This window comes from Eubalaena glacialis, chromosome X, assembly GCF_028564815.1.
Source record: "Eubalaena glacialis isolate mEubGla1 chromosome X, mEubGla1.1.hap2.+ XY, whole genome shotgun sequence".
Taxonomy (NCBI): domain Eukaryota; kingdom Metazoa; phylum Chordata; class Mammalia; order Artiodactyla; family Balaenidae; genus Eubalaena; species Eubalaena glacialis.
The window spans coordinates 46,303,892-46,317,452 of NC_083736.1; positions in this window are offsets into that span (position 1 = coordinate 46,303,892).

The following is a 13,561-nucleotide window of genomic DNA, read 5'->3' on the forward strand; positions in this document are numbered from 1 at the left end:
AGACATAGAAAACAAACTTAGGGTCACCAAAGGGGAAAGGGAGGGAAGAATAAATTAAGAGTATAGGATTTACAGATACACACCACTATGCATATAATAGATTAAAAACACAAGTATTTATAGCATGGGGAACTACAATCATTATCTTGTAATAAGTTATAATAGAAAAGAATCTGAAAAAATATGTATATATATGTATAAATGAATCACTTTGCTCTACATCTGAAGCTAACATAATATTGTAAATCAACTATACTTCAATTAAAAAAAAGAGAAACAACCTTTACTGCTTGAATTTCAGTGGTAATGATTCCACTGGTGAGATGGCTGGAAGAAGGACCCCAATCATTGTCTTCTTTGAAGAAAGAATTCAGCAAAGAGACCAAGATTGTGAAATAGAGACAACAGTTATTAGAAGCAAAGTACTTATGGAAGAGCACACAGGTGAATTTGGAGTGAGTTGTGTGTAATAGGGGCAGCTTAGGTTGCTCATATGGGGGTAGTTTTCTGGGTTGTCTTTGGCCAGTCATCTCATTTGTGCCTATTTTTGGTCTCAGGGCAGCAGGAAACTAGTTGCAGCTGCTCAGCATGGGGCCTATCTATCTTCTACCTCAGTAAGGCAATAATTTACTGAGCACCTGCTGGGCACCAGGTACCATGTTGGAGTCTGATGATGTGGAGATGGATAAGGCTTTCCAAAGCACTTACAATCTATTAGGGTCAGTTATAAAAATATATAATTACCAAAATAGCGTGATGTTCGCTCTGACAGGAGTAAGGTCAGGTGAGTCTGGAACACAGAGAAAGACCCACACACACTAATAGGAGCAGCGGATAGAATCAGGAAAGACTTTTTGTAGGATTGATTCTTTTATTATTATATAATGTTTTGTTTTGATCTCTACTAATTTTCTTTGCAATGAAGTCTACATTATGTAATTAATATAGACACTCCTGCTTTTTGTTTTGTTTTGTCTTTATGGCCCAAATAGAAATTTAAACAACCAAAGGACTTGAGGACACGGAGAGGGGGAAGGGTAAGCTGGGACAAAGTGAGACAGTGGCATGGACATATACACACTACCAAATGTAAAATAGATAGCTAGTGGGAAGCAGCCACATAGCACAGAGAGATCATTTCGGTGCTTTGTGACCACCTAGAGGGGTGGGAGAAAGAGGGTGGGAGGGAGGGAGATGCAAGAAGGAAGAGATATGGGAACATATGTATATGTATAACTGATTCACTTTGTTATAAAGCAGAAACTAACACACCATTTTAAAGCAATTATACTCCAATAAAGATGTTTAAAAAAAAATAGTGTTGGATTACTGTAATTCATAGTATAAAAAATCCATGAGTCCATACTGATAGAAGTAATGCCTGAATAAATTAATAAATGGAGAGAGACAAACCTCTTGTGCATTAGAATTCCAAATATTTTATGTAAATACTCTGCCCTCAAGGTGGTAGAGCATAAGTCTTCACTCCTTAAGTGTGGACTGCCCATAGTCATTCTTCCCAAAGGGTACAGTATGGAAAGGGGGGGAAGGTAACATTACAGTGGGCAGACCTGACAAACACACCTGTTTTATAATGAATGTTTACATGATATGACATTTTCTATCCTTTTTATGTTTAATTTACCTATATCATTGAAATTGAAATGATTTTCATATAAACATTGTAATGTTAGGTTGCGTGTCTTACTGATACTGCCAATATCTACCTTTTAATTTATTCATTTAGTCAATTTACCTTATTGTAACTATTGGTATGCTAGTGTTTATGTCTGGCAATTTATTTTGTTTTATTTTATTTTTTGTTTCCCTTGTATCTCATTCAACTGTTCCACGTTTCTTGCCTTTCTGTGCCTTACTTTGAAAACTATTCCATCTTGACTTTTTTTTTTTTTAAAACATCTTTATTGAAGTATACTTGCTTTACAATGGTGTGTTAGTTTCTGCTTTATAACAAAGTGAATCAGTTATACATATACATATGTTCCCATATCTCTTCCCTCTTGCATCTCCCTCCCTCCCACCCTCCCCATCCCACCCCTCTAGGTGGTCACAAAGCACCGAGCTGATCTCCCTGTGCTATGCGGCTGCTTCCCACTAGCTATCTATTGTACATCTGGTAGTGTATATATGTCCATGACACTCTCTCACCCTGTCACATCTCACCCTTCCCCCTCCCCATATCCTCAAGTCCATTCTCTAGTAGGTCTGTGTCTTTATTCCCATCTTACCACTAGGTTCTTCATGGCCTTTTTTTTTTTTCCTTAGATTCCATATATATGTGTTAGCATACTGTATTTGTTTTTCTCTTTCTGACTTACTTCACTCTGTATGACAGACTCTAACTCCATCCACCTCATTACAAATACCTCCATTTCATTTCTTTTTATGGCTGAGTAATATTCCATTGTATATATGTGCCACATATTCTTTATCCATTCATCCGATGATGGACACTTAGGTTGCTTCCAGGTCCTGGCTATTGTAAATAGAGCTGCAATGAACATTTTGGTACATGACTCTTTTTGAACTATGGTTTTCTCAGGGTATATGCCCAGTAGTGGGATTGCTGGGTCGTATGGTAGTTCTATTTGTAGTTGTTTAAGGAACCTCCATACTGTTCTCCATAGTGGCTCTATCAATTTACATTCCCACCAACAGTGCAAGAGGGTTCCCTTTTCTCCACACCCTCTCCAGCATTTATTGTTTCTAGATTTTTTGATGATGGCCAATCTGACCGGTGTGAGATGATATCTCATTGTAGCTTTGATTTGCATTTCTCTAATGATTAATGATGTTGAGCATTCTTTCATGTGTCTGTTGGCAATCTGTATATCTTCTTTGGAGAAATGTCTATTTAGGTCTTCTGCCCATTTTTGGATTGGGTTGTTCATTTTTTTGTTATTGAGCTGCATGAGCTGCTTGTAAATCTTGGAGATTAATCCTTTGTCAGTTGCTTCATTTGCAAATATTTTCTCCCATTCTGAGGGTTGTCTTTTGGTCTTGTTTACGGTTTCCTTTGCTGTGCAAAAGCTTTTAAGTTTCATTAGGTCCCATTTGTTTATTTGTGTTTTTATTTCCATTTCTCTAGGAGCTGGGTCAAAAAGAATCTTGCTGTGATTTATGTCATAGAGTGTTCTGCCTATGTTTTCCTCTAAGAGTTTGATAGTGTCTGGCCTTACACTTAGGTCTTTAATCCATTTTGAGTTTATTTTTGTGTATGGTGTCAGGGAGTGTTCTAATTTCATACTTTTACATGTATCTGTCCAATTTTCCCAGCACCACTTATTGAAGAGGTTGTCTTTTCTCCACTGTATATGCTTGCCTCCTTTATCAAAGATAAGGTGACCATATGTGCATGGGTTTATCTCTGGGCTTTCTATCCTGTTCCATTGATCTATATTTCTGTTTTTGTGCCAGTACCAAACTGTCTTGATTACTGTAGCTTTGTAGTATAGTCTGAAGTCAAGGAGCCTGATTCCTCCAGCTCCATTTTTCGTTCTCAAGATTGCTTTGGCTATTCGGGGTCTTTTGTGTTTCCATACAAATTGTGAAATTTTTTGTTCTAGTTCTGTGAAAAATGCCAGTGGTAGTTTGATAGGGATTGCATTGAATCTGTAGATTGCTTTGGGTAGTAGAGTCATTTTCACAATGTTGATTCTTCCAATCCAAGAACATGGTATATCTCTCCATCTATTTGTATCATCTTTAATTTCTTTCATCAGTGTCTTATAATTTTCTGCATACAGGTCTTTTGTCTCCTTAGGTAGGTTTATTCCTAGATATTTTATTCTTTTTGTTGCAATGGTAAACGGGAGTGTTTTCTTAATTTCACTTTCAGATTTTGTGTCATTAGTGTATAGAAATGCAAGAGATTTCTGTGCATTAATTTTGTATCCTGCTACTTTACCAAATTCATTGATTAGCTCTAGTAGTTTTCTGGTAGCATCTTTAGGATTCTCTATGTATAGTATCATGTCATCTGCAAACAGTGACAGCTTTACTTCTTCTTTTCCGATTTGGATTCCTTTTATTTCTTTTTCTTCTCTGATTGCTGTGGCTAACACTTCCAAAACTATGTTGAATAATAGTGGTGAGAGTGGGCAACCTTGTCTTGTTCCTGATCTTAGTGGAAATGGTTTCAGTTTTTCACCATTGAGGACAATATTGGCTGTGGGTTTGTCATATATGGCCTTTATTATGTTGAGGAAAGTTCCCTCTATGCCTACTTTCTGCAGGGCTTTTATCATAAATGGGTTTTGAATTTTGTCGAAAGCTTTCTCTGCATCTATTGAGATGATCATATGGTTTTTCTGTTTCAATTTGTTAATATGGTGTATCACGTTGATTAATTTGCGTATATTGAAGAATCCTTGCATTCCTGGGATAAACCCCACTTGATCATGGTGTATGATCCTTTTAATGTGCTGTTGGATTCTGTTTGCTAGTATTTTGTTGAGGTTTTTTGCATCTATGTTCATCAGTGATATTGGCCTGTAGTTTTCTTTCTTTGTGACATCTTTGTCTGGTTTTGGTATCAGGGTGATAGTGGCCTCGTAGAATGAGTTGGGGAGTGTTCCTCCCTCTGCAATATTTTGGAAGAGTTTGAGAAGGATAGGTGTTAGCTCTTCGCTAAATTTTGATAGAATTCTCCTGTGAAGCCATCTGGTCCTGGGCTTTTGTTTGTTGGAAGATTTTTAATCACAGTTTCAATTTCAGTGCTTGTGATTGGTCTGTTCATATTTTCTATTTCTTCCTGGTTCAGTCTCGGCAGGTTGTGCATTTCTAAGAATCTGTCCATTTCTTCCAGGTTGTCCATTTTATTGGCATAGAGTTGCTTGTAGTAATCTCTCATGATCCTTTGTATTTCTGCAGGGTCAGTGGTTACTTCTCCTTTTTCATTTCTAATTCTATTGATTTGAGTCTTCTCTCTTTTTCTCTTGATGAGTCTGGCTAATGGTTTATCAATTTTGTTTATCTTCTCAAAGAACCAGCTTTTAGTTTCATTGATTTTTGCTATTGTTTCCTTCATTTCTTTTTCATTTATTTCTGACCTGATCTTTATGATTTCTTTCCTTTTGCTAGCTTTGGGGTTTTTTTGTTCTTCTTTCTCTAATTGCTTCAGGTGCAAGGTTAGGTTGTTTATTCGAGATGTTTCCTGTTTCTTGAGGTAGGCTTGTATTGCTATAAACTTCCCTGTTAGCACTGCTTTTGCTGCGTCCCACAGGTTTTGGGTCATCGTGTCTCCATTGTCATTTGTTTCTAGGTATTTTTTGATTTCCCCTTTGATTTCTTCAGTGATCACTTCGTTATTAAGTAGTGTATTGTGTAGCCTCCATGTGTTTGTATTTTTTACAGATCTTTTCCTGTAATTGATATCTAGTCTCATAGTGTTGTGGTCGGAAAAGATACTTGATACAATTTCAATTTTCCTAAATTTACCAAGGCTTGATTTGTGACCCAAGATATGATCTATCCTGGAGAATGTTCCATGAGCACTTGAGAAGAATGTGTATTCTGTTGTTTTTGGGTGGAATGTCCTATAAATATCAATTAAGTCCATCTCGTTTAATGTATCATTTAAAGCTTGTGTTTCCTTATTTATTTTCATTTTGGATGATCTGTCCATTGGTGAAAGTGGGGTGTTAAAGTCCCCTACTATGATTGTGTTGCTGTCAATTTCCCCTTTTCTTGCTGTTAGCATTTGCCTTATGTATTGAGGTGCTCCTATGTTGGGTGCATAAACATTTACAATTGTTATACCTTCCTCTTGGATCGATCCCTTGATCATTATATAGTGTCCTTCTTTGTCTCTTGTAATAGTCTTTATTTTAAAGTCTATTTTGTCTGATATGAGAATTGCTACTCCAGCTTTCTTTTGATTTCCATTTGCATGGGATATCTTTTTCCATCCCCTCACTTTCAGTCTGTATGTGTCTCTAGGTCTGAAGTGGGTCTCTTGTAGACAGCATATATATGGGTCTTGTTTTTGTATCCATTCAGCCAGTCTGTGTCGTTTGGTGGGAGCATTTATTCCATTTACATTTAAGGTAATTATCGATATATATGTTCCTATTCCCATTTTCTTAAATGTTTTGGGTTTGTTATTGTAGGTGTTTTCCTTCTCTTGTGTTTCTTGCCTAGAGAAGTTCCTTTAGCATTTGTTGTAAAGCTGGTTTGGTGGTGCTGAACTCTCTCAGCTTTTGCTTGTCTGTAAAGGTTTTAATTTCTCCATCAAATCTGAATGAGATCCTTGCTGGGTAGATTAATCTTGGTTGTAGGTTTTTCTCCTTCATCAGTTTAAGTATATCCTGCCACTCCCTTCTGGCTTGCAGAGTTTCTGCTGACAGATCAGCTGTTAACCTGATGGGGATTCCCTTGTGTGTTATTTGTTGTTTTTCCCTTGCTGCTTTTAATATGTTTTCTTTATATTTAATTTTTGACAGTTTGACTAATATGTGTCTTGGTGTGTTTCTCCTTGGATTTATCCTGTATGGGACTCTCTGTGCTTCCAGGACTTGATTAACTATTTCCTTTCCCATATTAGGGAAGTTTTCAACTATAATCTCTTCAAATATTTTCTCAGTCCCTTTCTTTTTCTCTTCTTCTTCTGGGACCCCTATAATTCGAATGTTGGTGCATTTAATGTTGTCCCAGAGGTCTCTGAGACTGTCCTCAGTTCTTTTCATTCTTTTTTCTTTATCCTGCTCTGCAGTAGTTATTTCCACCATTTTATCTTCCAGGTCACTTATCCGTTCTTCTGCCTCAGTTATTCTGCTATTGATCCCATCTAGAGTATTTTTAATTTCATTTATTGTGTTTTTCATCATTGCTTGGTTCCTCTTTAGTTCTTCTACGTCCTTGTTAAATGTTTCTTGCATTTTGTCTATTCTATTTCCAAGATTTTGGATCATCTTTACAATCATTATTCTGAATTCTTTTTCAGGTAGACTACCTATTTCCTCTTCATTTGTTAGGTCTGGTGTGTTTTGACCCTGCTCCTTCATCTGCTGTGTGTTTTTCTGTCATCTCATTTTGCTTATCTTACTGTGTTTGGGATCTTCTTTTCACAGGCTGCAGGTTCGTAGTTCCCGTTGTTTTTGGTATCTGTCTCCAGTGGCTAAGGTTGGTTCAGTGGGTTGTGTAGGCTTCCTGGTGGAGGGAGCTAGTGCCTGTGTTCTGGTGGATGAGGCTGGATCTTGTCTTTCTGGTGGGCACGTCCACATCTGGTGGTGTATTTTGGTGTGTCTGTGGCCTAATTATGATTTTAGGCAGCCTCTCTGCTAATGGATGGGGCTGTGTTCCTGTCTTGCTAGTTGTTTGGCATAGGGTGTCCAGCACTGTAGCTTGCTGGTCGTTGAGTGAAGTTGGGTCTTGATGTTGAGATGGAGATCTCTGAGAGATTTTCGCCATTTGGTATTACGTGGAGCTGGGAGGTCTCTTGTGGACCAGTGTCCTGAAGTTGGCTCTCCCACCTCAGAGGCACAGCCCTGATGCCTGGCTGGAGCACCAAGAGCCTTTCATCCACACGGCTCTGAGTAAAAGGGAGAAAAAATAGAAAGAAAGAAAGAAAGAGGATAAAATATAGTGAAGTAAAATAAAGCTATTATAAAGCAAAGCTATACAGACAAAATCTCGCCCAGAAGCATATACATATACACTCAAAAAAAAAGGAAAAGGGGAAAAATTAATATATCCTGCTCCCAAAGTCCACCTCCTGAATTTGGGATGATTCGTTGTCTATTCAGGTATTCAACAGATGCAGGCACATCAAGTTGTTTGTGAAGTTTTAATCCGCTGCTTCTGAGGCTTCTGGGAGAGATTTCCCTTTCTCTTCTTTGTTCACACAGCTCCCGGGGTTCAGCTTTGGATTTGGAGCTGCCTCTGCGTGTAGGTTGCCTGAGGGCGTCTGTTCCCTGCCCAGACAGAACGGGGTTAATGAGCAGCTGCTTCGGGGGCTCTGGCTCACTCAGGCGGGGGGAGGGAGGGATACGGATGCGGGAAGAGCCTGCGGCGGCAGAGGCCGGCGTGACGTTGCAACAGCCCGAGGCGCGCCATGCGTTCTCCTGGGGAAGTTGTCCCCGGATCACAGGAGCCTGGCCGTGGTGGGCTGCACCGGCTCCCAGGAGGGGCAGTGTGGAGAGTGACCTGTGCTCGCACACAGGCTTTTTGGTGGCGGCAGTAGCAGCCTTAGCATCTCATGCCCGTCTCTGGGGTCCGCGCTGATAGCCGCGGTTCGCGCCCGTCTCTGGAGCTCGTTTAAGCAGCGCTCTGAATCCCCTCTCCTCGCGCACCAGGAAACAAAGAGGGAAGAAAAAGTCTCTTGCCTCTTCGGCAGCTGCAGACTTTTTCCCGGACTCCCTCCCGGCTAGCTGTGGTGCACTAACCCCTTCAGGCTGTGTTCACGCCCGTCAACCCCAGTCCTCTCCCTGCGATCCGACCGAAGCCCAAGCTTCAGCTCCCAGCCCCCGCCCGCCCCGGCGGGTGAGCAGACAAGCCTCCCGGGCTGGTGAGTGCTGCTTGGCGCCGAGCCTCTGTGCGGGAGTCTCTCCGCTTTGCCCTCCGCACCCCTGTGGCTGTGCTCTCCTCCGTGGCTCTGAAGCTTCCCCCCTCTGCCACCCGCAGTCTCTGCCCGCGAAGGGGCTTCCTAGTGCGTGGAAACCTTTCCTCCTTCACGGCTCCCTCCCACAGATGCCGGTCCCGTCCCTATTCTTTTATTTCTGTTATTTCTTTTTTCTTTTGCCCTACCCAGGTACGTGGGGAGTTTCTTGCCTTTTGGGAGGTCTGACGTTTTCTGCCAGCGTTCAGTGGGTGTTCTGTAGGAGCAGTTCCATGTGTAGATGTATTTCTAATGTATCTGTGGGAAGGAAGGTGATCTCCGCGTCTTACTGTTCCACCATCTTCTTCCCCCCTCCTTGACTTTTTTTTCAATGCCTTTATATTTATTTTGAAATTGATTTCAGGATTAATGTTGTCCTCTAAGCCCAGAATGTTAACTATTGCAGAAGGGAGGCTAATTCTATTACATCTTTTATAAACTCAATAATACCTGATAAACACTCGTATACTAAACCAGGGATGATGCTGTCATTTTTTTCCTCCCACCCAACACTTTTTATGACCACGTACTAGGTTTCTCCCTCTCCCATATTATGCAACAAGAGATGTCATTTTAAGTGTCATGTACATAAAAGCAATGTTATGTCCTTGAGGTAAAGTAAAAATTGAAAGGATACAGAAAAAAAACCTATACTATTGAGATATTATACAGTCCTTTCAGAACTTTTGAGACATGCATATAAAAATAAGCAACAATAACATTTTGGATAATATGATTTAAAAAGTGGAATTTTATACCTCAATAGAAAATGTACTTGTATCAAACACAAATTTAAAAAATGACCATGTAGAAATCATAAAAGAATTCTCAACAATTTTACAGAACTTATATATAAAAGCTATGTTATTGGATCAGACTGCAATGAAATTTGAAATCAATGATAATACATAGCTTAAAAATCCCATGTGTTCTGGGAAATAAAAGAGCACTTCTTTTTCATCTGCCAGTAAATTTGAAAATATAGGTAAAATGGATAATATTCTTGATTAAAAAATGAACATTCAAAATTGACATGAGAAGTGGAAAACATGAGTGGATCATGAAAAATCAAAACAGTGATAAATGTTTTTTTGCAAAAGTCACCTCACGGAAGTAAGTAGTCCTATAAAGTTTTATCAAATATTCAAAATCCACATAATGACACAATATCTCTCCTGATCATTTTTTTTTCTTTTGAATTTATGAATTTTATTTTATTTATTTTTTTACACAGCAGGTTCTGATAAGTTATCCATTTTATACATATTAGTGTATATATGTCAATCCAATCTCCCAATTCATCACTCCACCCCCACCCCCACCACCACCACTTTCCCCCCTTGGTGGCCATACGTATGTTCTCTACATCTGTCACAATTTCTGCTCTGCAAACCAGTTCATCTGTACATTTTTCTAGGTTCCACATATATGCATTAATATACGATATTTGTTTTTCTCTTTCTGACTTACTTCACTCTGTATGACAGTCTCTAGATCATTCCACGTCTCTACAAATGACCCAATTTCATTCCTTTTTATGGCTGAGGAATATTCCATTGTGTATATATACCACATCTTCTTTATCCATTCATCTGTAGATGGGCATTTAGGTTGCTTCCATGTCCTGGCTATTGTAAATAGTGCTGCAATGAACATTGGGGTGCATGTGTCTTTTTGAATTATGGTTTTCTCTGGGTACATGCCCAGTAGTGGGATTGCTGGGTCATATGGTAATTCTATTTTTAGCTCTTTAAGGAACTTCCATACTGTTCTCCATAGTGGCTGTATCAATTTACATTCCCACCAATGGTGCAAGAGGGTTCCCTTTTCTCCACACCTTCTCCAGCATTTGTTGTTTGTAGATTTTCTGATGATGCCCATTCTAACTGGTGTGAGGTGATATCTCATTGTAGTTTTGATATGCATTTCTCTAATAATTAGTGATGTTGAGCAGCTTTTCATGTGCTTCTTGGCAATCTGTATGTCTTCTTTGGAGAAATGTCTATTTAGGTCTTCTGCCCATTTTTGGATTGGGTTGTTTGTTTTTTTAATACTCAGCTGCATGGGCTGTTTATATATTTTGGAGATTAATCCTTTGTCCACTGATTCGTTTGCACATATTTTCTCCCATTCTGAGGGTTGTCTTTTGGTCTTGTTTGTACTTTCCTTTGCTGTGCAAAAGCTTTTAAGTTTCATTAGATCCCATTTGTTTATTTTTGTTTTTATTTCCAATACTCTATGAGGTGGATCAAAAAAGTCCTTGCTGTGATTTATGTCAAAGAGTGTTCTTCCTATGTTTTCCTCTAAGAGTTTTATAGTGTCCAGTCTTACATTTAGGTCTCTAATCCCTTTTGAGTTTATTTTTGTGTATGGTGTTAGGGAGTGTTCTAATTTCATTCTTTTCCATGTAGCTGTCCAGTTTTCCCAGTACCACTTATTGAAGAGACTGTCTTTTCTCCATTGTATATCCTTGTCTCCTTTGTCATGGATTAGTTGACCATAGGTGCGTAGGTTTATCTCTGGGCTTTCTATCCTGTTCCATTGATCTATATTTCGGTCCTTGTGCCAGTACCATATTGTCTTGGTTACTGTAGCTTTTTAGTATAGTCTGAAGTCAGGGAGTCTGATTCCTCCAGCTCCGTTTTCTTCCCTCAAGACCACTTTGGCTATTCGGGGTCTTTTGTGTCTCCATACAAATTTTAAGATTTTTTGTTCTAGTTCTGTAAAAAATGCCATTGGTAATTTGATAGGGATTCCATTGAATCTGTAGATTACTTTGGGTAGTAGAGTCATTTTCACAATATTGATTCTTCCAATCCGAGAACATGGTATATCTCTCCGTCTGTTTGTATCATCTATAATTTCTTTCATTAGTGTCTTATAGTTTTCTGCATACAGGTCTTTTGTCTCCCTAGGTAGGTTTATTCCTAGGTTTTTTATTCTTTTTGTTGCAATGGTAAATGGGAGTGTTTCCTTAATTTCTCTTTCAGATTTTTCATCATTAGTGTATAGGAATGCAAGAGATTTCTGTACATTAATTTTGTATCCTGCAACTTTACCAAATTCATTGATTAGCTCTAGTAGTTTTCTGGTGGCATCTTTAGGATTCTCTATGTATAGTAGCATGTCATCTGCAAACAGTGACAGTTTTACTTCTTCTTTTCCAATTTGGATTCCTTTTTCTTCTCTGAATGCCGTATCTAGGACTTCCAAAACTATGTTGAATAATAGTGGTGAGAGTGGACATCCTTGTCTTGTTCCTGATCTTAGAGGAAAAGCTTTCAGTTTTTCACCATTGAGAATGATGTTTGCGTTGGGTTTGTCATATATGGCCTTTATTATGTTGAGGTAGGTTCCCTCTATGCCCACTTTCTGGAGAGTTTTTATCATAAATGGGTGTGAATTTTGTCAAAAGCTTTTTCTGCATTTATTGAGATGATCATATGGTTTTTCTTCTTCAATTTGTTAACATGGTGTATCCCATTGATTGATTTGCATATATTGAAGAATCCTGGCATCCCTGGGATAAATCCCACTTGATCATGCTGTATGATCCTTGTAATATGTTGTTGGATTCTGTTTACTAGTATTTCGTAGATGATTTTTGCATCTATATTCATCAGTGATATAGGGCTGTAATTTTTTTTTTTTTTGGTAGTATCTTTGTCTGGTTTTGGTATCAGGGTGATGGTGACCTCGTAAAATTAATTTGGGAGTATTCCTTCCTCTGCAATTTTTTGGAAGAGTTTGAGAAGGATGGGTGTTAGCCCTTCTCTAAATGTTTGATGGAATTCACCTGTGAAGCCATCTGGTCCTGGACTTCTGTTTGTTGGAATATTTTTAATCACTGTTTCAATTTCATTACTTGTGTTTGGTCTGTTCATATTTTCGATTTCTTTCTGGTTCAGTCTTGGAAGCCTATACCTTTCTAAGAATTTGTCCATTTCTTCCAGGTTGTCCATTTTATTGGCATAAGGTTGCTTGTAGTAGTCTCTTAGGATCCTTTGTATTTCTGCGGTGTCTGTTGTAACTTCTCCTTTTTCATTTCTAATTTTATTGATTTGAGTCCTCTCCCTCTTTTTCTTGATGAGTCTGGCTAATGGTTTATCAATTTTGTTTATCTTCTCAAAGAACCAGCTTTTAGTTTTATTGATCTTTGCTATTGTTTTCTTTGTTTCTATTTCATTTATTTCTGCTCTGATCTTTATGATTTCTTTCCTTCTAATAACTTTGGGATTTGTTTGTTCTTCTTTCTCTAGTTTCTTTAGGTGTAAGGTTAGATTGTTTATTTGAGACTTTTCTTGTTTCTTGAGGTAGGCTTGTATAGCTATAAACTTCCCTCTTAGAACTGCTTTTGCTGCATCCCATAGGTTTTGGATCATCGTGTTTTCATTTTCATTCATCTCTAGGTATTTTTTGATTTCCTCTTTGATACATTCAGTGATGTCTTGTTTATTTAATAATGTATTGTTTAGCTTCCAAAGGTGCTTGATATGATTTCAATTTTCTTAAATTTACTGAGGCTTGATTTGTGACCCATGATGTGATCTATCCTGGAGAATGTTCCGTGCACACTTGAGAAGAAAGTGTAATCTGCTGTTTTTGGATGGAATGTCCTATAAATATCAATTAAATCTACCTGGTCAATGTGTCATTTAAAGCTTGTGTTTCCTTATTAATTTTCTGTTTGGATGATCTGTCCATTGGTGTAAGTGAGGTGTTAAAGTCCCCCACTATTATTGTGTTACTGTCGATTTCCTCTTTTCTAGCTGTTAACAGTTGCCTTATGTATTGAGGTGTTCCTATGTTGGGTGCATATATATTTATAATTGTTATATCTTCTTCTTGGGTTGATCCCTTGATCATTATGTAGTGTCCTTCCTTGTCTCTTGTAACATTCTTTATTTTAAAGTCTATTTTATCTGATATGAGTATTGCTAGTCC